Consider the following 19,612-nt stretch of genomic DNA (forward strand, 5'->3'; position numbering starts at 1 on the left):
GGTGATTGTTATCCAGTGTGGAGGAGTTGGGTCTAAAACCAGTTTGACAGAAAGGAATTATTGCATTCTGTCTATAGCCCTTTTTAAAAATTGGTTGTAATATTGAACCTCTCCAGCTGTCGGGCACTTGATGGAGTTAGGTGCAGATTGTGAACAGTGAGGAAAGTATTGCGGACCATAATGCCAAGTCTTCTTTAAATAATTGGGCCGGGAAGCCATTTGGACCAGGTGCACCTAAAGATCTTGTTTTACTTAGTGCTTTTTGAATACTGTTAGTCGTCTGAGTGTTCAAGCTGAAAGACTCTTGGTTGATCGACCACATAAAGCTCAATTACATGCGAAGACCACATGGCTTCGGTGATGGAGTTACTCCTTATGACTTCTTGGCTTGTTTTATTTTTGATGTACCTCCATAGGTCTGCCTGATTATGTTTACTCATGATTGAGCGGACGTATAGCCAATCCTTTTCCCTCTGCTGTTTTTTTGCATGCCATATCAGTTGCTTATGCTGTTTTCTTGCACTTTGGAGTTCAATGACAGTTCAGCTTTGGCTTGTTCGTTCCGAGTTTTCTTACATGCCGTCGTCAACTTGAGATTGTGCAGTGAGCTAGCCAAAATAGTTTGATTTTTTTATTAATGGGTTTTAACTGATGTCGCCCGGGGCCTGTATGGGGATTCAATGTTTCATGGATGTCCCTTGTTATGAGAGCCCAGAGACTTAATAGATATTCGCCACTTTGGGCTTACAGGGACTGTCCAGTAGCGACTTTCCAGGATGCTAGGTTCCATAGATTGGTACTTAAAAAGAGGAGGAACAGGGGCTGTTTATGACAGGTCCAGCATACATAGCCCAGATGTACTCGAATAAATAAGAAAGTATGCTGTTCCTAGAGAGAATTATTGGTGAGTAAAGAGATAAATGTGTCCCCGAGGTCAGGAGGAAAATCCTCCTTTAGGAAAAAGACCCTCACACACCCGGCAAACTAGCTGTCATATGTCGTCAGCATGTGGCCCAGATGTTAAGTGTCATCATCGGGTCTGCTCCGAATCGGGGCGGCGCTGCAATCCCCGATCGGCGACCCCAATGGCGCCTTTTAGTGGAGATCTTTATTCCATAGTTGCCGGTGGGTGAATGCAGGTGAGGGCCTTCAAGTGAGAAAGTGTGTGGTGAAGGGAGTGTATTAAAAATAAGTAGTGGGGAACCTGAATAGTGTTAAATGACTGGGGTCCCACTCTTATAATAAAAACAATAGAGTGCGTAATATTAGTTAGATTGACTGTATTACGCTGTGGTCATAGATGGTCAACATGTTTCTTGCTTAAGTAAAGTAACCGCAATTCTTCAGGACCAGGTGATTCACACACTTATTGGTAGTGGTAGTGGCTACTGTGGCACTTACCACACATACAGCACCCTAATAAGTGGTGACTAGTGCAGGTTAGGTAAAATGCCTGAAAGAGAAAAATATACAGGGACACAAACATACATGTAAATAACAATCGCATTGCGACAAACATTATAGATCTTATCTCTTAACAACTACGATAATCAGTTGTCATGCAATTTCACTACTGCCAAGTGTTCAGCTATGAGGTGGTACTAGTTGTGAACACCCTTTAGAAGTGGACTAAAACGAGAGTATTTAAAAATTGACCAATTCCCACTGTGACTGGTGCTAGGGCAGAAATTTAAGAACGCCGGATGCGGGAGGTATTTAGTGGCATCAGGGCAGAGATATCAGTTAATTTGGTTCAACCACTCACAATAACTGCAGGGCTGCGAGATCCAACGAGCTGGCGCTGGAGGCAGACACCGGATAGTACAGTGTCCTAATGGTACAGAAAGCGGCGACCGGAGGGGAGGGCAGAAAGTGCAGCCGCAAGAAGATAGAATTGAGAGCTGTTCACTTAGTAGCTTAATCATATAGCATGGAAATCCGCACAAGATGAGGACCCAGGCACTGGGACCCACGAGAGAATACTTACAGAAGTCCGTAGTACAGGACGCCTATCCACCTACCCTTGATGCACGCCGACTCGGGGGACGAATCTCAGAACTCCCGAAGGGATTATCTAGCGTAGACCAGCCAATCTGATCCGCGTGCCAATTGGTACGTCAGAGAGGTGCTGGCGGAAAGACTAGTGCGCGAGGTTTACTTCCGGTAGAGGAAGAGAGATGGATATGGGCGTGTAGCAGGACGTGCCGCGTAAACAACAGGAAGTGATGACGCGGGGTCACATGTAACAACAACAGTGTTACGTGAGGAGCCCTTATTGGTTGCTAGAGCTGGGGTTGCTGTGGTAACCATGTGATGTCGTGTCAGTCCGGAATGCTTGGTATGGACGTGATTCCACGATTCGAGCCGAGAAAACATATCTATATATATGACAAATGCGTATTGTTGGCACCTGATGTAATGTAATCATTGTGTTGCCAACTCGCATGTGTTGCGTTGCCAGCTCAAATGTTAGGGAAACTGACATGCATGTATCATAGGATATCTATAGGTATCTGATGTAAAGTAATCATTGTGTTGCCAACTCGCATGTTTGGGAAACTGACATAAATGTATCAGAGGATGCCTATAGGTACATGTATTAATATGCTGTGGTGTCTAAGCGTCACAAGCTCAAACGAGGGTGGACCCAAACAGGTATAGAACGTCTATTAGAGACAGCTAGTTCTGTCACGTCAAATGTTTGTAAGGCTGCTCCACGGGATGTCCTCGTTCAATCCATCGATATTAGAAGACAGTCTCATCACCCACCTCTGCTCCAGGGTGAATAGTTTTGTTTTGGTGACATTTTTAGGGGACTGGAGAACTACCCACTTGAAAGAGTCAGGGGAGTGGTTATTTTCACAGAAGTGCTTGGTCATCCTAGTGTTCATTTTTTTGCATCGGAAATTACTCCGATGCTCAATGATTCTCGTCTTCACTGATCTAGTCGTCATCCCTATGTAGGGTAGATTACACGGGCAGGTTATCAGATACACGCAGTAGGCAGTGTTACAGTTAGTGTGCGTTCTGCATTCCCACGTGGTCCCGTTAGGAAAGACGATGTCCTTGGTTATTTTAGTTTGAGGACACACCACACAGGAACCGCAAGGGTAGTGGCCCCTGACAGGAGGAAGGTTCCATAAAGTCGATTGAGTGGTATTCACTGGTGGTTTGGGTTTGGGTCTAGTATGTATCAATCTCTCCTTCAAATTGGTGGTGCGTTTGAAGGCAAAACGGGGGTTCGGTATTGTAAGTTCCCCGGTGTGGAGGATACCCCAATGTTTGTTAATGATTTTCTTGAGTTGTGAAGAGTTAGGAGTGTAGGTAATCACACAGGTGAGGCAGTCGTCAGTTTTTTTCTCTCTTGGTTCAAGTAACCCTTCCCTGTTATTGTTACGGGCACGTTTGTAGGATCTCTGGATGTCCCGGTTCTGGTACCCCCTCTGGAGAAGATTGGTCATAAGGGTTTTGGACTCCTTTTTAAAGTCAGTAACAGCGCTACAGTTCCTCCTAATACGGAGGAATTGACCAAAGGGTAAATTTTGTTTGAGTGCCCCAGGGTGGTAGCTGTTGAAATGTAGTAGACTATTTCTGTCAGTAGGTTTGCGATGTAGTGTGGTGCTCATTTGATGATCGTCTAGTATGATCAGGAGGTCCAGAAAGGGAAGCTGGTGGTCAGAGATGGTACTCGTGAATTTTAAATATGGATTTAAAGTATTTATCCATTGGCAAAATTCATTGCAGTGTGCCTGATCACCCTTCCAAAGGATCAAAATATCGTCAATGAACCTCTTCCACAATAGGATATTAGCTCTATAAGGGTTCGATTCATTATGTATGGCTCGTTCCTCAAATGCTGCCATGTAGAGGCAGGCCACACTAGGGGCAAAGGTACTCCCCATCGACTTGCCCTGTGTCTGATGGAATAATTGGCCTTCAAACTCAAAAAAGTTTTCTGTTAGAGCTAGAGTGGCACATTCAATAATAAAAGGGCGGGGGGTAGGTGATACCCATTCTAGACTACTCAGTGCATCCTCTATAACATCAAGGGTAGCCCTCTGGGGGATATTTGTATAGAGGGCCTCAACATCAAGGGTGATGAGGAAGTCAACCTCTCCCTGATGTTGGGTGTCCTCTAGAAGCCTGAGTACATCGGTGGTGTCTCTTAGGAATGAAGGGGTGCTTTGGACTAGAGGTTTGAGAAAGTAGTCTGCAAACTGGGAAAGGGGTTCCAACAGGGAACCAATCCCAGAAACAATAGGTCTCCCTGGGGTCGGATTAGTGCCCTTATGTATTTTGGGGAGACAGTAGAAGTAAGGAGTTCTAGGTTCGCCAGTGACTAAAAAGTTAGCCTCTTTTTTCGTGATCCAGCCCTGAGTTTCGGCATGGAAGACCATGCTCGTGATCAAGGTCTTGAGCCTGTTGGTGGGATCCTCTTGGATGGGAGTATAGTATTTCCTATCCCGTAGCTGGCGTTCACACTCAGTGCGGTAATCACAGGTTGACATGATTACCGTCGCGCCACCCTTGTCTGCTTGTTTGATGGTGATCAGGGGGTCGTCATTAAGTGAGCGTAGTGCTGCTTCTTCCTCGTTAGTGATATTGTGGAAAGTCGCAGTAGGTTTAACTTTTTTCCAATCTTTAAGAACGGCCTGTTCATAAGTTAGCACCTCGTTAGGGACCATCCCGCTATGTGGTGTAAAGGTAGAGGGTTTATGGAGGCCAGAGTCTTCACATTGACCCTCTGGTCCATCCTGAAAGTAAGCTCTAAGACGTACTTTGCGAAAAAAGGCCTGAATTTCACACATTTCTTTAAAGTAATCGACCTTAGGTGTAGGTACGAAGCCCAGACCCTTCTCAAGTACCCGCCTTTCTGTGTCATCTAGAGTGCGGGAAGAGAGGTTAACAACTAGCGTCTCTTGTTCTGGGCTTGGCTCCTGGTCTCCATAGATGTTGAGGGTTGATCCTGCCAGTGCACTTTCTTGTCGTCTCCTCTTCTCCGCCCTCTTCCTCTGCCCCAGCCTCTGCCTAAAAAAGGGGGGCCTTGTTGGTAGAAGGGAGGAGGCGGAGGGGGACCAGATTGGAAGTTGGGAAAGTGCCAGAATGGTGGGGTCGGCTGATATTGTCCCTGGAACGGGATCATTGGGTAGTGGGAATAGTTCTGTTGTCTCTGTCTATTCCGATTGTTAGAGAAGCTGCCCCCACTAGAATCGCTACTCGTATTGGAGTTGCGTCTGGAACCACTAGACTCCTCTTCAGAAGAGTAGCTGTTAAGCGTTGATGTATAATCCGCCTTAAGGTAGGGGTAAACCTTTTCCTTATCAAACTTTTTTATATCTTTTTGTAGTTTGGTAATTTTCTGTTTCATTAGAAACTCTTTGTTCTCCGCTATTTCATTGTTGATTTCAGACAATTTAGTTTTAAAAATTGCCGTGGTTAAGGTGACTTTAACAGCCCCCTCCGCATTCTGAATTCTGATCAGTAGAGCATCAGCTAGTCTCTTGGATGTATTAATTATTAGAATCAACCAATCCCTGGTGCATTTCCATGACACCAGGGACCATTCCTTTTTGAAGATCATATCGTCAAGAAAGAGGCGGGGAAAATTTTTTACAATTAACCCATTCGGGGCGATGTTGGCCCTCAGGTATTCTGTCATCATCGCTCCATGCAATGTGATTTTAAGCCATTCCCGTTTCAGTGTGGTAAGGGTCATGAGGTCGTCTGATTGGGCTCCAGAAGTGGAACTGTTATCAGGCCCCAAAAGAGACGGAGTTCGTAGAACTTCTGCAGCTATGTCATCGCCAAAACTCAAACCTTGGCAATCATCCATGGTTGAGTATAAGGTTAGTCTAAGATGGAGGGGCAGCCAATCTACCCAAGATCAGGGGAAGGGTATGTATAACACAACAAAAATATAAGGCCGGTAGATAATCTAGTGCCTTATGTAGTGTAAATGGACCAAGGCTTCAAAATAATGAGTGTCCCTGGTATCCTATGTAGTTCCTACGAGATGACCCCGTGCAAAACATGGTACTTAAAAAGAGGAGGAACAGGGGCCCTATTGTATTCTCCGAGTTAGATGTACTGTTTCGTCATTGCAAGAAATGCCCAGAACCTTATGGCCTTTGCATTTAGGTAGATGAATATTAAAGGTTGTGCGAAGTGGAAGGTGGTCACTGTCATTTGAAAAATGCACTTTAAAACTCACAAGGTGGTTCGTGAGTTTCCCTGAGGCAAAAACATAGTCGATGGTGCTTATTCCCCTGAAGGTCTTCAAGAGTTGAGATGATGGTTCTAGATTATTAGCTAAAATCTATGCGGATTCTAGGCCATATTTACTTAAGATATTATTTATTTGAGTGCTTAAGGATGTAGAGGTGTACAGGCGGTGTTAAATAATCCTAGTTGTCGCAGATTAAAATCGCCGCAGATTATTATATCATGATCAACGTGATTGCAAAGGATTCAATCCAGATTGTCGCACAGCTGGCGCAGTCTTGTTGCTCATGCTGAGCCAAAGCTGTTAAAATAGACGTTAATCAGGATGATTTTAAGTCTGGACGCGGAAGACTTGGTGCTCTCCAGTACGAGCCCTTGAAGCATCTCATCTTGAGTTGAAATTGAGTGTTTTTATTTTCATGTCCAAGTTGAGGTATATGGACAGGCCTCCTGAGGGCCTCCCAAAGATGTTTTTTTTCTTAGCTACGTGGTGGATCCCTTGGAAGCCGGCAATTGTTAAAGGAAGTAATGACCATGTTTCTTGGAAACAGAGAACTTCAGATGTCAGTAGCAGTGATTTTGCTGTGTTAAAGTTTAGCAGTCTTGAGAGACCAGCTACATTCCACGACAGAAAAGTTATGAGTTGCTGTGGCTCTAATGGGCACTTCACACTGCTAGGAATAGACTGAGGCTTCACTGGACACGATGTAGGGAACTTTTTTCCAGTCGGGTTGGTGTTCTCCCCCTGTTTGTCCTGTTACTATTTTCCTGGTCATGCCCCTTGTTGATGAGTGAGTACAAGATATATTTGTTATCTATCTGTGGTCGAAGCAGGGGGGGCCCGGACCCCCTTAGTGTAACTGTAGGGGTGGGCTTTTGGGTTGAGTGGGTCAAGTAGCTTTCTTAGCGGTGCTGGGTATTTTGGTGCTTGTATTTTCGAAATTCCTTTGCCCCATTCCTCGAGGATGGCCTTACAGTCTAGTATATCTTCTGCCAGTGAAGTTGTTTTTATTGTTAAAAATGTGGCTTCCCTCCCGTTGCGGCACTCTGGGGGAATTTTAAATTCCACACTCAGTATGTCCTCCGAGGTTATTTTTGACTGGATAGGAGTGGCCTGAAGTAACCTTAGTATGTTGGATCGATTCAGTACATCGTGCCTCGCTTCGGAAGGGTAGTATGGAAAGAGGGACAGCTTGGTCGGTTGATCCTCGCCTAGGCACCTTTTGGTATGCCCTACATTATAGGGGTGGGCTAGTGGAAAGTGATTAATAACTGGTCTGATCAATTTGCGCATTCACAATGATCTCCTTGGATCGGCACTTTCTGTCGCAGATGGGAAGGCTTCTTGCGGGGCTGAAGTCACTACCCATCCTGAGGGTTGCTGCACCCTCTGCGAGTGGATGAAGGGCTCTAAGTGTTGAGATAGGGAGCTTTGGTCAGTGATGGAGCCTAGGTCTTTCTTAGTTGTAGAATGAACTAATGTCTCAGTGCGTTAGGATGAGGGTGCCGGCCGTTGTCCTGCTTCTAGATGTTTTGTCGTATTACCACTGTTACCGGGCAGAGGTTCCTTCTGGTCTTGCGTAGTTAAGGGTGGAAGCGCCGGCAAGTGTGTTCCTGATGTAATGGGTTGTGATACTAGGCTTTGTACCATGATAGGGTCTGTATTTGGTTTAGGTAGTGTCATTGGCAAGGCCAGAGTTGCCTGGGGTGAAGAAGCGGGTGGTTGAGCAGATCGTGATGCATTCTTCATATTGCCACAACCTTTAAACCGTGGTTATACGTTGGACAAATTGTTGTCTAATTTTATTAGCTTGGGTGGAAGCTGGTTTGAGAGACGATCTCTCGCTGCTTTGTTTCTGGCCTTTTTTTGTCTTTTTTTTTTGCTCTTTTAGATAGAGCAATGGGCCATTTGTTGTCATCAATTATTGGTGACTTGGCGATATTTTGTCCTTCGCTTCCAGGCCCAATTTGTGCACTATGGGGGGAAAGACAACCCCCTGATTGTGGTTTACTTCCAAGGCACGTGATGGACATTTTGCGAGATCTAGCTGTGGTAGCATTACACTCAGCTGTGAGGTTTCCCTATCGGCTATCTCCAGTGGGGTAGTCACTCTTTTCATGTTGCGACCAGGTTCTTTGTCTGTTGGGTTTTGGTCGGGCCTGCTGTGGGTGCTACTTAGTTGTTGCTGTAAGGCCAGCTTTATGTCCTTTAGTATTAGGTTCTAAGCATCTGGCAGTGTGAATAATATTTCTGCGATCAAATGGCAGGAACATGAAACACAAGGAGATTCTTTGCCTTCAGCTTTTTTTAGCCTCTCATGCAGGGCGCTGACTTTTTCCTTGATCTTTAATATTGAGAGAGCCAGGGTTTGGATTAGGTCAAGTTGCAATTCCAATTTATCGGACTGCTATGTCAGGGCCTTTATTGTATTTGCTAAAGTTACAATTACAGAAGCCAATAGGGAGTCTTGTTCAGTATTGTTTGTGATCTTTTTAGAGGCAGATAATATTAGGCTTTCCATGATGCTCGAACTTAACGTGGAACTGTGGGCCGCTGGGGGTTGGAGCTCAGTACTTGCCCGGTCTCTGTAGAATTCATTGTGCCTTTGCCCATGGTTCGAGATGGAGCCCGGACAAGTCCTGGCCGGTGTTAGCTCCCCTTTGGCCACCTGTGAAAATTTCATAGACTGCTTGGTCTGTAGGCCAGAGGCTGCAGCCTGCAATAACCTGTTGTCCTGTGACTCCTGCTCCTGTTTCCTTGGAGCTGTGAATCTGTGCAGCCGTGGTTATGCAGTTTGATTTAAAATGGGGTGGTGCCTTCTCCGGGCTATCCTTGAGTGTTGATAGGTGAATCCCCTTTTCGATTCCTGGGTCTTTTTCCGTCGTGCTAGTTGTTAAGTCAATGTCAGCCAACAAGCTGTCCGAAGCACTTCCAGAAGATATGTCAATTACTGTGCTATTTATTAAGTGTGGTTGCACCTGGTTGTACTTACTATTTGTTGTGGGGGACGGAGTTATAAGAGATATTATACCCACCGTGGAGGCCGGGGTAGCTTCTGGGCCTCCATTGGGTTCTTTTTTCTTAGTTGAGTCTGAGGTGTCTAAGGTGTCAAGGTGGACTGACTGAGTAATCTGAGAGGATTTTTTAAAGAAGTTCGTTATTGAGGGTTTTTTAATTTCTGAGGGGCTTCCGCTACTAGTATGGCTAGCACTTTTACTGTCCATGCGAATTCTTACTATAGATGCATATGTGGGTTTTGATGTTAATGGGGTTACGCAATCTCCGTCTTTGGTGGATTTAGTAGCTACCGCGGTCTACAAGGTTGGTTGGTTTGTCTGGTTGAGGCTAAGGTTGGACACACCACCGAAGGAGAGGGTTGTGCATGGTCCGTCTTGAGTTGTCATCAGTGCTTCAGCTACTTTAGATATTTTTTGTCTTGAGCTGTGTCTCAGATTTTTGATCCTTCCATTTTTCAAATGCGTTGGCTCGCCATTGGTGAAATGCTCTGTGGAATGACTTCCATCCTTGAAGAAAAGGATATGCACTCCCAGTTGCCTCATAGTTTGGACCCTTGGCTGCTTTGTGGAGGTAGCGATTTCTCTGAATAAGCTGGGCCTCACGCGAGGGCATTAGGGCTGACTAATTTGGCCTGATTTGACCCTATTTAATCACCCACTGGGCAGCTATACTCCCCTCCATGAGTCCTTCAGTAATTTCCCAAACAACAATTTCCTGGTCAGGCAGGGGGGGCGGGGTGGGAGCCAATCCTGATTTTAACACAGTGGAGGGAGGAGGGCTATGTGGCTATCTCCACTGAGACTCCTTTGCCCCTCTCTACTCCTCCTCTTTGCCAGTCTTTGGGGGCTAGCTTGTTGGAGGGGAGGGGGCTGGTCAAACTGTCAATATGATAAGGCAACAAGTCAAGGCAAAACAATGCCCAAGAGAATAGCCCAGACAAATGTCCAGTCCAGTGCAATCAAAGAAGCGGGGAGCCACGCCGACTGACCCAGGCAGTTTCCAACGTTTCCACTGAAGCGTGCAGTCCGGCGTAACCGAGGCTCTGACAAGTGGACCTCCCAACAACTGCCCCAGCGTTACTGCGTTACCTCGTTATTCCTGAATATGCCAAAATCCGCCATTCTGAGCTGCTGCACTGCCGTGGTCCTCCGTGGCTGCTGCTACTGGTGGTGCCCGTTAACCGGCGTCAACGGAGGATCGTGGGCGAGTGAGGCTGTGGACTGCAGGGGAGCCTATCTTGCGTTCTACCTGCTCAAACTGCCTTCAAGCCGCCCTCAAGCCTCCACAGTCTCCACAATCGTGGCAGTCTCCACAATCGCGGCTCTCCCAACTGGAGAACTCCTTCGCCCGCCGCCTGCACGGCTACTGCTCGCCCGCTAGCTGCTCAGGCAAAACGATCACAGCGAAATCCCGGAACGGATCCAACTCCAACACACCCACACACAGTAGTGAGTTAAAATGTGTAGGCACTGAAAATGACCATTATAAAATCTGTTGAGCAACTCACACAGATGTACAATCTTCACTGATTCCAGTTTTTCAGATACCTCCAGCTCCGCCACACACACTCTGTACATAATGAGGCTCTGAAAAATGTTCCAGAGTTTAGCCATCTGGAGGCCAAATCAGTGCTAAAACCCCTGGGACGCAAGGACATTTCTAGACTGTATAGGTCCCCACTCCTTAACTTCACATGTGGGCAAGACGAGGGCAGTTATAGAGCGAAACCTAGATGAGTTGGATGACCAGGATGGATGGAAGCATGGTTCCAGGCCATCCCCTCAAATCGCAGAGTAATACAGCGCAATTACCTGCACAGGATGTCCTACAGCCCTATGGGGTGTGGAGGATGAGCAGCAGCAGTAGCCCGGCTTGTACCAAATACAAGACCCCTGCTACATTTTACCATGTGATCTGAGATTGTCTATGTATACCTTGGCCAGAATCACACACAAGCTTAGTAACCTTGAACCTAAAGTTGCCATTCTGGGCATGAGGGAGGCTGGTCCTTTTCCATCGCGCAAATATTGCATGCGGGGCTGGGATTCTTGAGAACCAAGCCTGATATTGCGCGCCACTGATCACAGGCAGTAGCTCCCTCTGCGTGTGAATAGCAGAGCGGCATGGACTATTGTGCACCCACAGATCAGGCAGTTTATAGGACAACTCTGCAAAAAGAAATATATGAAGACCTGGGGTGCATGAACTTCTCATCATTGTTTGACGTAATTTTACCTGTGGCCCTGTGGTTCTCCTGTACACTTTTTTTTAACATATCAAGTTGATTCATAAGAGATGTAATTGCCAGACCTGCTTCTCTGCCTCATTTTCAGTTGACTTACATTTTTGTAATGTATTGCTATTAAACCAATAAAAAGTGATCTAAAAACTTTAAACAATAGTTACGCTTTAGGTAATAATACATCTGATTGAGACATATAGCCACAGATTCCTTACCTTTGAACTTTCAGGCGTCAGGCTGGATTCGGAAGATTTTTGATAGCAGTACCCCTGTGCCCTGATAGGTGGCGTCGGTCGACTCTGCGTGACGCCGTAAGCGTCGGGGTTGTCGTTGTGACGTCTGCATCGCCTATATAGGCGCCACCCTGCTGCACTGATGTCAGTTCTTTTCTCTCTGTGCCAGCCAGCGCAGATCCATCGAAGAGACCTACCCCCAGTCACTTTTTGACAGACTTTTTAGACTTTTTGTTGACTCTTTTTGGTGTGCTAGGTATGTCGAGTAAGAAAGCCTCGGGGTTTAAGCCATGCAGTGCCTGTCACCGCCCCATGTCAGTCACGGACCACCATTTAGTGTGTCTCTGGTGCCTGGAGCTTGACCACAACAAAGTCGTGCTCCAGTCGCCCGGCGTCGGTGCTACGGAGGTCACCTTCTTGATCTTGCTCCCAGTCTCGGTTGAGGGGAAGGTCTGAGCACTGCTCCAGGGGTTCGAAGTCTTCTTCCTCGAAGTCCTCGCAGTCAGGTAAGAAGCACCACAAAAAGCACAAGAAGTCGACGTATTCTTCGACTTCACCCTGTCCGTCGCAGGAGACACGCCGTTCAACCGGGTTCGAGTCTCGGCAACGACGCTCCACATCCTGTGATTCTGGGCAAATCACTTAATCTCCCTGTGCCTACAAAAATTACTCTGTCCATCTGTAACGAAACTGATGCTAATATAAAGCGCTCTGATACCGTCGGGTCGAGTTTGCGCTATTTAAGACTCTAAAAATAAATAAAAATAAACCTGCCCTATTCTGAAGGGTTAGGCTTGTAGAATGAAGATTGGGAAGGGCAGTAGGATCCCTTAGAAATCCCTCCACCCAATTAGGACCTGGACTGGTATCAGGACCTGGGTGATGCCAGCGGCCTATGCACCTATCCAGATTCAAGCATGCTGTCCCCCCTAACCTGGCTAAGGATGAGGGAACTTCATTTGCAATGGTGGTGCGGAGGTCTTGGACATGCAGCTTTGTACGGTGGTAGTCAAGGCTAATGTCCTGATGGAGGTCCTGCAGCCTGGTGTCTCTTCCTCGGAACCCTTGCTGCCTTACAACGAGGCCTTCACAGATGTTCTACTGGGCACCTGATCCCAGCACAGGGTCTCCTGTGAATAGAACCATTGCCCGCCGCCACTGCCCTGCACCGGGCGACCCAGCTTTCCTTTCTACCCACCCCACCCAACAGAGCTTTGTGGTCCAAGCCTCCACTTCCCACGGCGCGTTCCCTTCCTCACCCCGGGACAGGGAATCCAAAAGGCTGGACAGCTTCGGTAAGAAAATCTTTTCTTCCAACAGACTAGCATTTCTCTTGGGCCTTTACTCCCATTCGCTATGGGATATGGTTGTGCCAGTGCTTCCCAGGACCGAGCTCTCCTCTCCCAAGCCATTGCAGACGGGAGAGATGCGGCTAAGTTTGCCATACGATGTGGCTTAGATACAACAGACTTGCTAGGCAGAGCGATTACCTCGACGGTGGCCGCGAGGTGCTATGTCTGGCTGAGGACATCTGGCTTTTCAGGGCATGTCCAAGCTAACCTTATGGACATGCCCGTTGAATGCTCCTGTATCTTTGGAGACAAGGCGGATGCAGCGCTTGAGCATTTTAAGAACTCATGGGCTGTGGCCAAGTCCTTAGGCCTCTCCACATTATCCCGGCCTGTGTCTGCTTTTTGCCCCTTTAGTGGCTGCGTAAGGGTCTTCCAACCGTGCCAACCCTATTCCAGTCAGAGGACCCCGCAAGTCCAGCAACCGCTGCAGGGCTGCGGATGCGGTTCAACCCGACCCCGTGGGTTGGGTAGCCAGAAGTCAGATCAAGCAACAGCCCCCTCCACTGCAAAACCCTCCTATTCCGATCCTTCTGGATCATGGTTGTCCAGTTGAGATATCACCTCAGACGGGTGGGTGCAGCAAATAGTCCGAAGGGGCTACTCCCTCCCCTTAGAGACTACTCCTCCCTCCATGCCTTCAACTTACGATCGGCTGACGGAGGATCACCTTGCCTTACTCCGCAAGGAATTAAAGACTCTCTTGGCCTAGGGAGCCATAGAGAGGGTCCCCGGACCAGAGAGAGGCTGCGGGTGCTATTCCCTCTATTTTCTGGTTCCGAAGAAGCACGGAGGCCTTCATCCTATCCTAGACCTCAGAGCCCTCAACTACTTCCTCAAAAAAAGAGAACGTTCAGTTTGCCGTGCTCCCATTCTGCCTCACCAGTGCCCCTCCGGTGTTCACCAAGGTGATGACGGTGGTCGCAGCCCATCTGCGGAGATCAGGGGTTCCAGTCTTCCCCTATCTCGACGACTGATTGTTGAAGGCGGGCTCGTCCAAAGCAGTCGTCTTCCACCTCCAGACTATGGCAAACCTCCTGCATTCGCTGGGGCTCACTATTAATGTGCCAATGTCACACCTGACTCCGTCTCAGACGCTGGTTCTGAGCACAGTGCAGATTTGGGCCTATCCTCCCGAATGGCGAGTCCAGGATATTCAGGCTATGATACCGAAGTTTCAGCCTCTATCCTGGATTTCGCTGAGACTGACTCTGAAACTGTTGGTCCTCAGGGCCTCCTGCATTCTGCTAGTAGACCGTGCCAGATGGCACATGCGGGATCTGCAGTGGGACTTGAAGTTCCAATGGGCGCAGCATTGAGAATCTCACTGACCTAGATATCGAAGGGCACCACGAACGACCTGCGGTGGTGGCTGACGAACCACAATTGGGTCACACGCACACCCCTCTCCACCCAGATCTCATGGTAGTGATGGATGCATCCCTCCTGGGCAGCCATCTGGGAGAGGTGGAAATCAGAGGACTCTGATATGGAGCTTGGATTCTGCCGTAGACCAATCTGTTGGAGATTTGTGCGATCCGGTTGGCACTAAAAGCCTTTTTACCATCCCGCAAGGGAAGGCTAGTTTAGGTTTTCACGGACAACACCACCGCCATGTGGTACTGTACAAACAGGGCGGAGTGGGGTTGTGGACCCTTTGTCAGGAGGCCCTGCATCTCTGGACTTGACTGGAACAGGGCATTTCCCTGGTGGTTCAACATCTGGCCGGTTCTCTAACGCCAGAGCGGACGAACTAAGCCACCGGTGCCTTGCGAATCACAAGTGGTGTCTTCATCCGGAGGCGGTGCAAGGTCTCTTTCTACAGTGAGGAGAGCCTTGGTTAGATCTGTTCGCTTCTGAAGAGAATGCGTAATGTCAGCCGTTTTGCACATTGAAGTTTCCATGGCGTCTCACTCTGTGACGCTTTTTGTCGCAAATGGAGCACAGGCCTCCTATACGCCTTTCCACCCATACCACTCCTACCCAGAGTGCTCAAGAAGATCAGATGCAACCAGGCCCAAGTCATCCTCATGGTTCCGGACTGGGCGAGGAGAGTCTGGTATTTCGGTCAGGCTGCCTCTTCAGGAGGATCTTTTGTCGCAGCAGCAATGGAGGGTCCTCCACCTGAACCTGTACACTCCGCCTCCTTGCGCGGAGATTGAGCGGCGACAGTTGACAGCTTTTGACCTTCCTGCCGAAGTCTGTGAGGTTATTCTGGCAGCCAGGCGTCCCTCCACGAAGTTTATATACACCTGCCGATGGCAAAAGTTTTGTAAATACTGTACAGAACGGTCTATTGACCCTTTCCTTTGTCTGCTTCCCTGTCAAATGTCCTTCTGTTTATTCTCTCCATAGCCCAGCAGGGCTCTGCTCTGGGAGCTCTGAAGAGCTACCTTTCTGCCCTGTCTGCTTTTCTTTGGCTGCCGGATCAGCCATCACTTTTCAAATCTCCTCTTGCTCAGAGATTTTTTAAGGGGATTACCCATATGTTCACCCCTTCGCCTTTTATTATGCCTCAATTGGACATTAATTTGGTCCTTATGTTTTTGATGTGTGCACCATTTGAATCTCTGCACAATTGACTCTTCCCGCTGCTCACTATTAAAACAGCCTTTTTAGTGGCTATTACTTCTGCCAGGAGGGTGAGTGAAGTACAAGCACTGTCATCTTAGCCTCCTTACCTGACCATGTTTCCAGACAAAGTAGTGCTCGGCACTAGGGCATCTTTTCTGCCAAAGGTGGTAACACCTTTTCATCTGGCCCAATCTGATCTCTGCCCGCTTTCTATGCTCCTCCACATCCTTCCAAGGAAGAAGAGCGTCTCCATCGCCTGGACCCAAAAGGAGCATTATTGTTTTATCTTGATTGTACAAAAGAGTTCCGGGTGGACGACCAACTCTTCATAGGGTACGTGAGAGCAAAGAAGAGGCGAGCAGTTCAGAAGAGGACTATTTCACACTAGGTCATCCTTTGCATAAAAATATGCTATGCCGTGGCGAAGAGACAACCTCCTGAAGGTCTTAGAGCCCATTCTACCAGGGCGAAAGCAGCCACCATGGCCCTCCAGTGTGGTGTTCCAGTTTCTGACATCTACCAAGCGGCCACGTGGGCATCTCTGCATACGTTTGTCAGACACTACTGACTGGATTCTCAGGTCCCCAGGGAGGGCCTCTTTGGACGCTCTGTTTTGTAGGACTTCTTGTTCTGAAACCTTTCTGCAGTCCCTCCACTGGGGTTCGTATTGCTTGGGGATCTGTTCAGAGGGAAGAAATCTGCAGCTACAGGTCTCTACCAGGTGGACAAGTTACTTACCTGCAGTAACGCATTATCTGGTAGAGACATGATCTAGCCGCAGATTCCTTACCGACCGACCGACCCACTCACTCTCCCTGCACTGCCGATTGGTTTCGTGTTACAGCTGTTTCCCCTTCAGGGCCCTATTTGATTTTGACACACCATAGCCAGTCACTTCATGGCTCCGTGCTTCTGGCGTGGAAAGTCATGAAAACTACTGATGTCAGCGCGCCGGGGTGGCGCCTATTTAGATGACTCGACCGTCACGACGACAATGAACCCCACGCCTACAACGACGACATATTTTGACACCAGGGGTACTGCTATCAAAAATCTTCCGGATCCACCCTGACGCCTGGAATTTCAAAGGTAAGGAATCTGCGGCTACCAGATAAGGCATTACAGAAGGTAAGTAGCTTGTCCAACAAGGGGAAGAGAATTGTAAGAGAATATGAAGGTTAAGAATTTTGGGTAGAGTCTGTTTAAGCATTTTAGGAAAAGAGTATACATCAATTGCTGTCCATGGATGACTGGAAATTACTTTAGCAAAATCAAAGGGGATGATGGATGGCGTGTTGAACATTGCAAGCACTCCCCCCCCCCCCCCCCCCCCCTGGGACCAGTTTCTGGCTAATCAGCCGTCATCAGCCAGACTAGCTTGAATCAGACGTGGAAATTACTTTAGTCAGGAGCTTTTGAAAAAGACGCTCCAATTTTTTCCAGTTCCCGGTAGGTTTAGGACAGGAACAGTAATTTTATTTGCGAAGGACGAAAGATGACTGTAAATGTAACAGTAAAATGATCTGACTAGAGAGCTGGAAGGGCCTTTAAAATGTGCACAGGGACGTCTGTACTGAATAGGCGATCCAGAAAAGGACCTACTCAATGTGAGGGTTATTGAGATTGAAGTTTAAGTCTGTCTATATTTAGAGTGGAGTAGAAAATTTCAGACAGACGTGATGGGGTGTTAAGCCACAAATTAAAGTCCTGACGCACAATAATGAGGTCTTTATTGATGACTAATTTGTAGAGGAAGATTTGTAAATCATGGTGTTTAGTTGCCGGTATAGTCCATGGAGCTTGGAAATTACAAAGTTTAGTTGGCGATATGACAGAATTCGTTGCACAGATTTATGATTCCAGTGTAATGAACTTGCCAGGCCTTCCTGAAGTAGAGAGTCTGGATATGAGGAGGGCAGGATTTGAATGTCAGAGCGGTGGGTAATGTCGACCATGCCTCCCATGTGATCTATTGGTTATTATGATATTACAATTTTCAGGCATGTGGATAGTGTGTTGGTGTTATATTTTGTGAAAATATGTTGCTGAGCAGATGGCGGGAAAAGTAAATGGGACCCAGTCATCTGAGAATGAGCGTGGACAGAGACAGCGCTTGCCAATGAATGTAGTTGCTCAAAGGTAAGTAAGAAAAGCGAGCATACCTTATAGGAAAGAGGCAGTATTTCAGGCGGTGATTAGGGGCATACAAGTACAGACGGGCTTGCCTATGGCACACCGGAGGCACTCCCTTGCAGCTTATGGCCTTATATGTGTTGAGAGATTTTTGCACATGCTCAGTACATGGTTCAGCTCCTTTTAATGACGTTGTTGGGATTTAGAGGAATTGAAGGGAAGTGAGTCCCTACTAGTTGTATCATGAGCAGCATTTCATTTTAGAGTGTATAGTGGAACACCTTCAAAAATACTAATCATATTTCACCAACACGAAGGAAGGAATACAATTTTGGATCCCACAGAGGGTTGCAGTATATGATGAAAGCTTCTGTAGAGGCAACTACTAAGGCTATGCTTATTTTGTTTTATTTGTACATTGTTGCTGGATTTGTTTATGTTAGACTTGAATTTGTGCTAATCTGTTTACGGCTTTATGTTATAGCATGTATTCAAATACTTTATTTCAGTTGAAACCATAAAAGCATAGTTATAGCATTCATATAACCATTAATAAATACAATTTGAATTCAGTTTTTGTGCTACTGAGTCATAAGATCTTCAGGTTAGGAGTAATTGCCATTGACAGTGATTACATTACAGATATCTTGGTTTCTGTGTAATTCCCTTCTGTGCGCATCTCATCACAGGCACCTTATGGACCGATTTGGAGTTTGGTGAAGAAAGGTATTTAGCCACAAAATTGACAGAGAATGCTTTTCCCCAAACCAACGGTCTTCTCACCCTAAATAGAGTCAGGAGAATTGACAAATTTCTGTGAACAAAGCCCCAGTGTGTCTGTTGACGGAAAGCACCCTCAGGCAGCACAACAGAGAAGGGGCCGTCTAACGAAGGGGATAGCACCACCCATTTTATTTAGGGTAAACAATGTGATGTGTTTTTGTCTCTGTTACCTGGCAGTATAACCTGGCTGTGAAAGGACAAAAAAACACACATGACACCCACACCGAGGAGAGAAAAAACTCCCTGAATAGTTTTTTGTTTTCAATTACATATTCCCACTTTTTGCAAAATGAAAACGTAAGTAAATTTTGGTGAATGAAAATCCGAACCAACAGCGGCTGTCCTCCAAACTTTTAGTACCTTGATTGTAGCTGTGTGGCCAGCAGTGATCTCTAAGTTTGGCGGATGGTAGTTCGACTGCCAAACACTAGATCAGGCCCTTAGTTTCTATGTTAATGCTCCGATGAATGGATTAGTAGGTATCTTTGTTTTTGGCATATCCATGCTCAGCAATTTAGATCACATGTATCATTGTGTGAGTTTTATACTGTGTTTTTGGGACCTTCGTTCTGTCACAAAAATATACATGGAAACATTTATCAAGGAGTTGTTGTATTCTTACTTTCTAACCTGAACTCTTCGTTCCTCTTCAGCCTTTCAATTGCAAATCCCAGAAAAGTGTGAGTGCCTTTCAGTCACTGTTGCCAAACTGTGGAATTATCTTCCTTTATATCTCTGATCAATGCCTGATAAGCTTGTTTGTACAAAGCTTCTAAAAACTTGGCAATTTCTTCAACAAAACCTTAACCTCTGGCTGCAGCTTTCTCTTCTTTAGCACTAGAAAACTGTAGTTGATATTGCTGTGCTCCTCAAATAACTGGAATAAATTAATTTCTTAGCTTTCTTATTAATCCAAACACATGCTGTGGATATCACCATTTAATGATAATGTCTTTGTCAATTCATGCCGCAATTATTGGATTAGACATCCAGGTCTTTCTTTTAATCCATTTTGGCAGCAGTCAATTTTAGCTATGTTTCCTGCTGTGTGTCTGGT

General features: G+C 46.7%; 1 protein-coding gene across 1 annotated transcript in view; it reads left to right on the forward strand.

Moving 5' to 3' along the window:
• Positions 1-19,612, forward strand: part of LOC146799978 (uncharacterized) — a 241,017-nt gene that overhangs the window by 43,456 nt on the left and 177,949 nt on the right. The gene's annotated exons all lie outside the window — the stretch shown is intronic.

Source organism: Triturus cristatus, chromosome 8 (assembly GCF_964204655.1).
Source record: "Triturus cristatus chromosome 8, aTriCri1.1, whole genome shotgun sequence".
In the NCBI taxonomy this organism is placed as follows: Eukaryota; Metazoa; Chordata; class Amphibia; order Caudata; family Salamandridae; genus Triturus; species Triturus cristatus.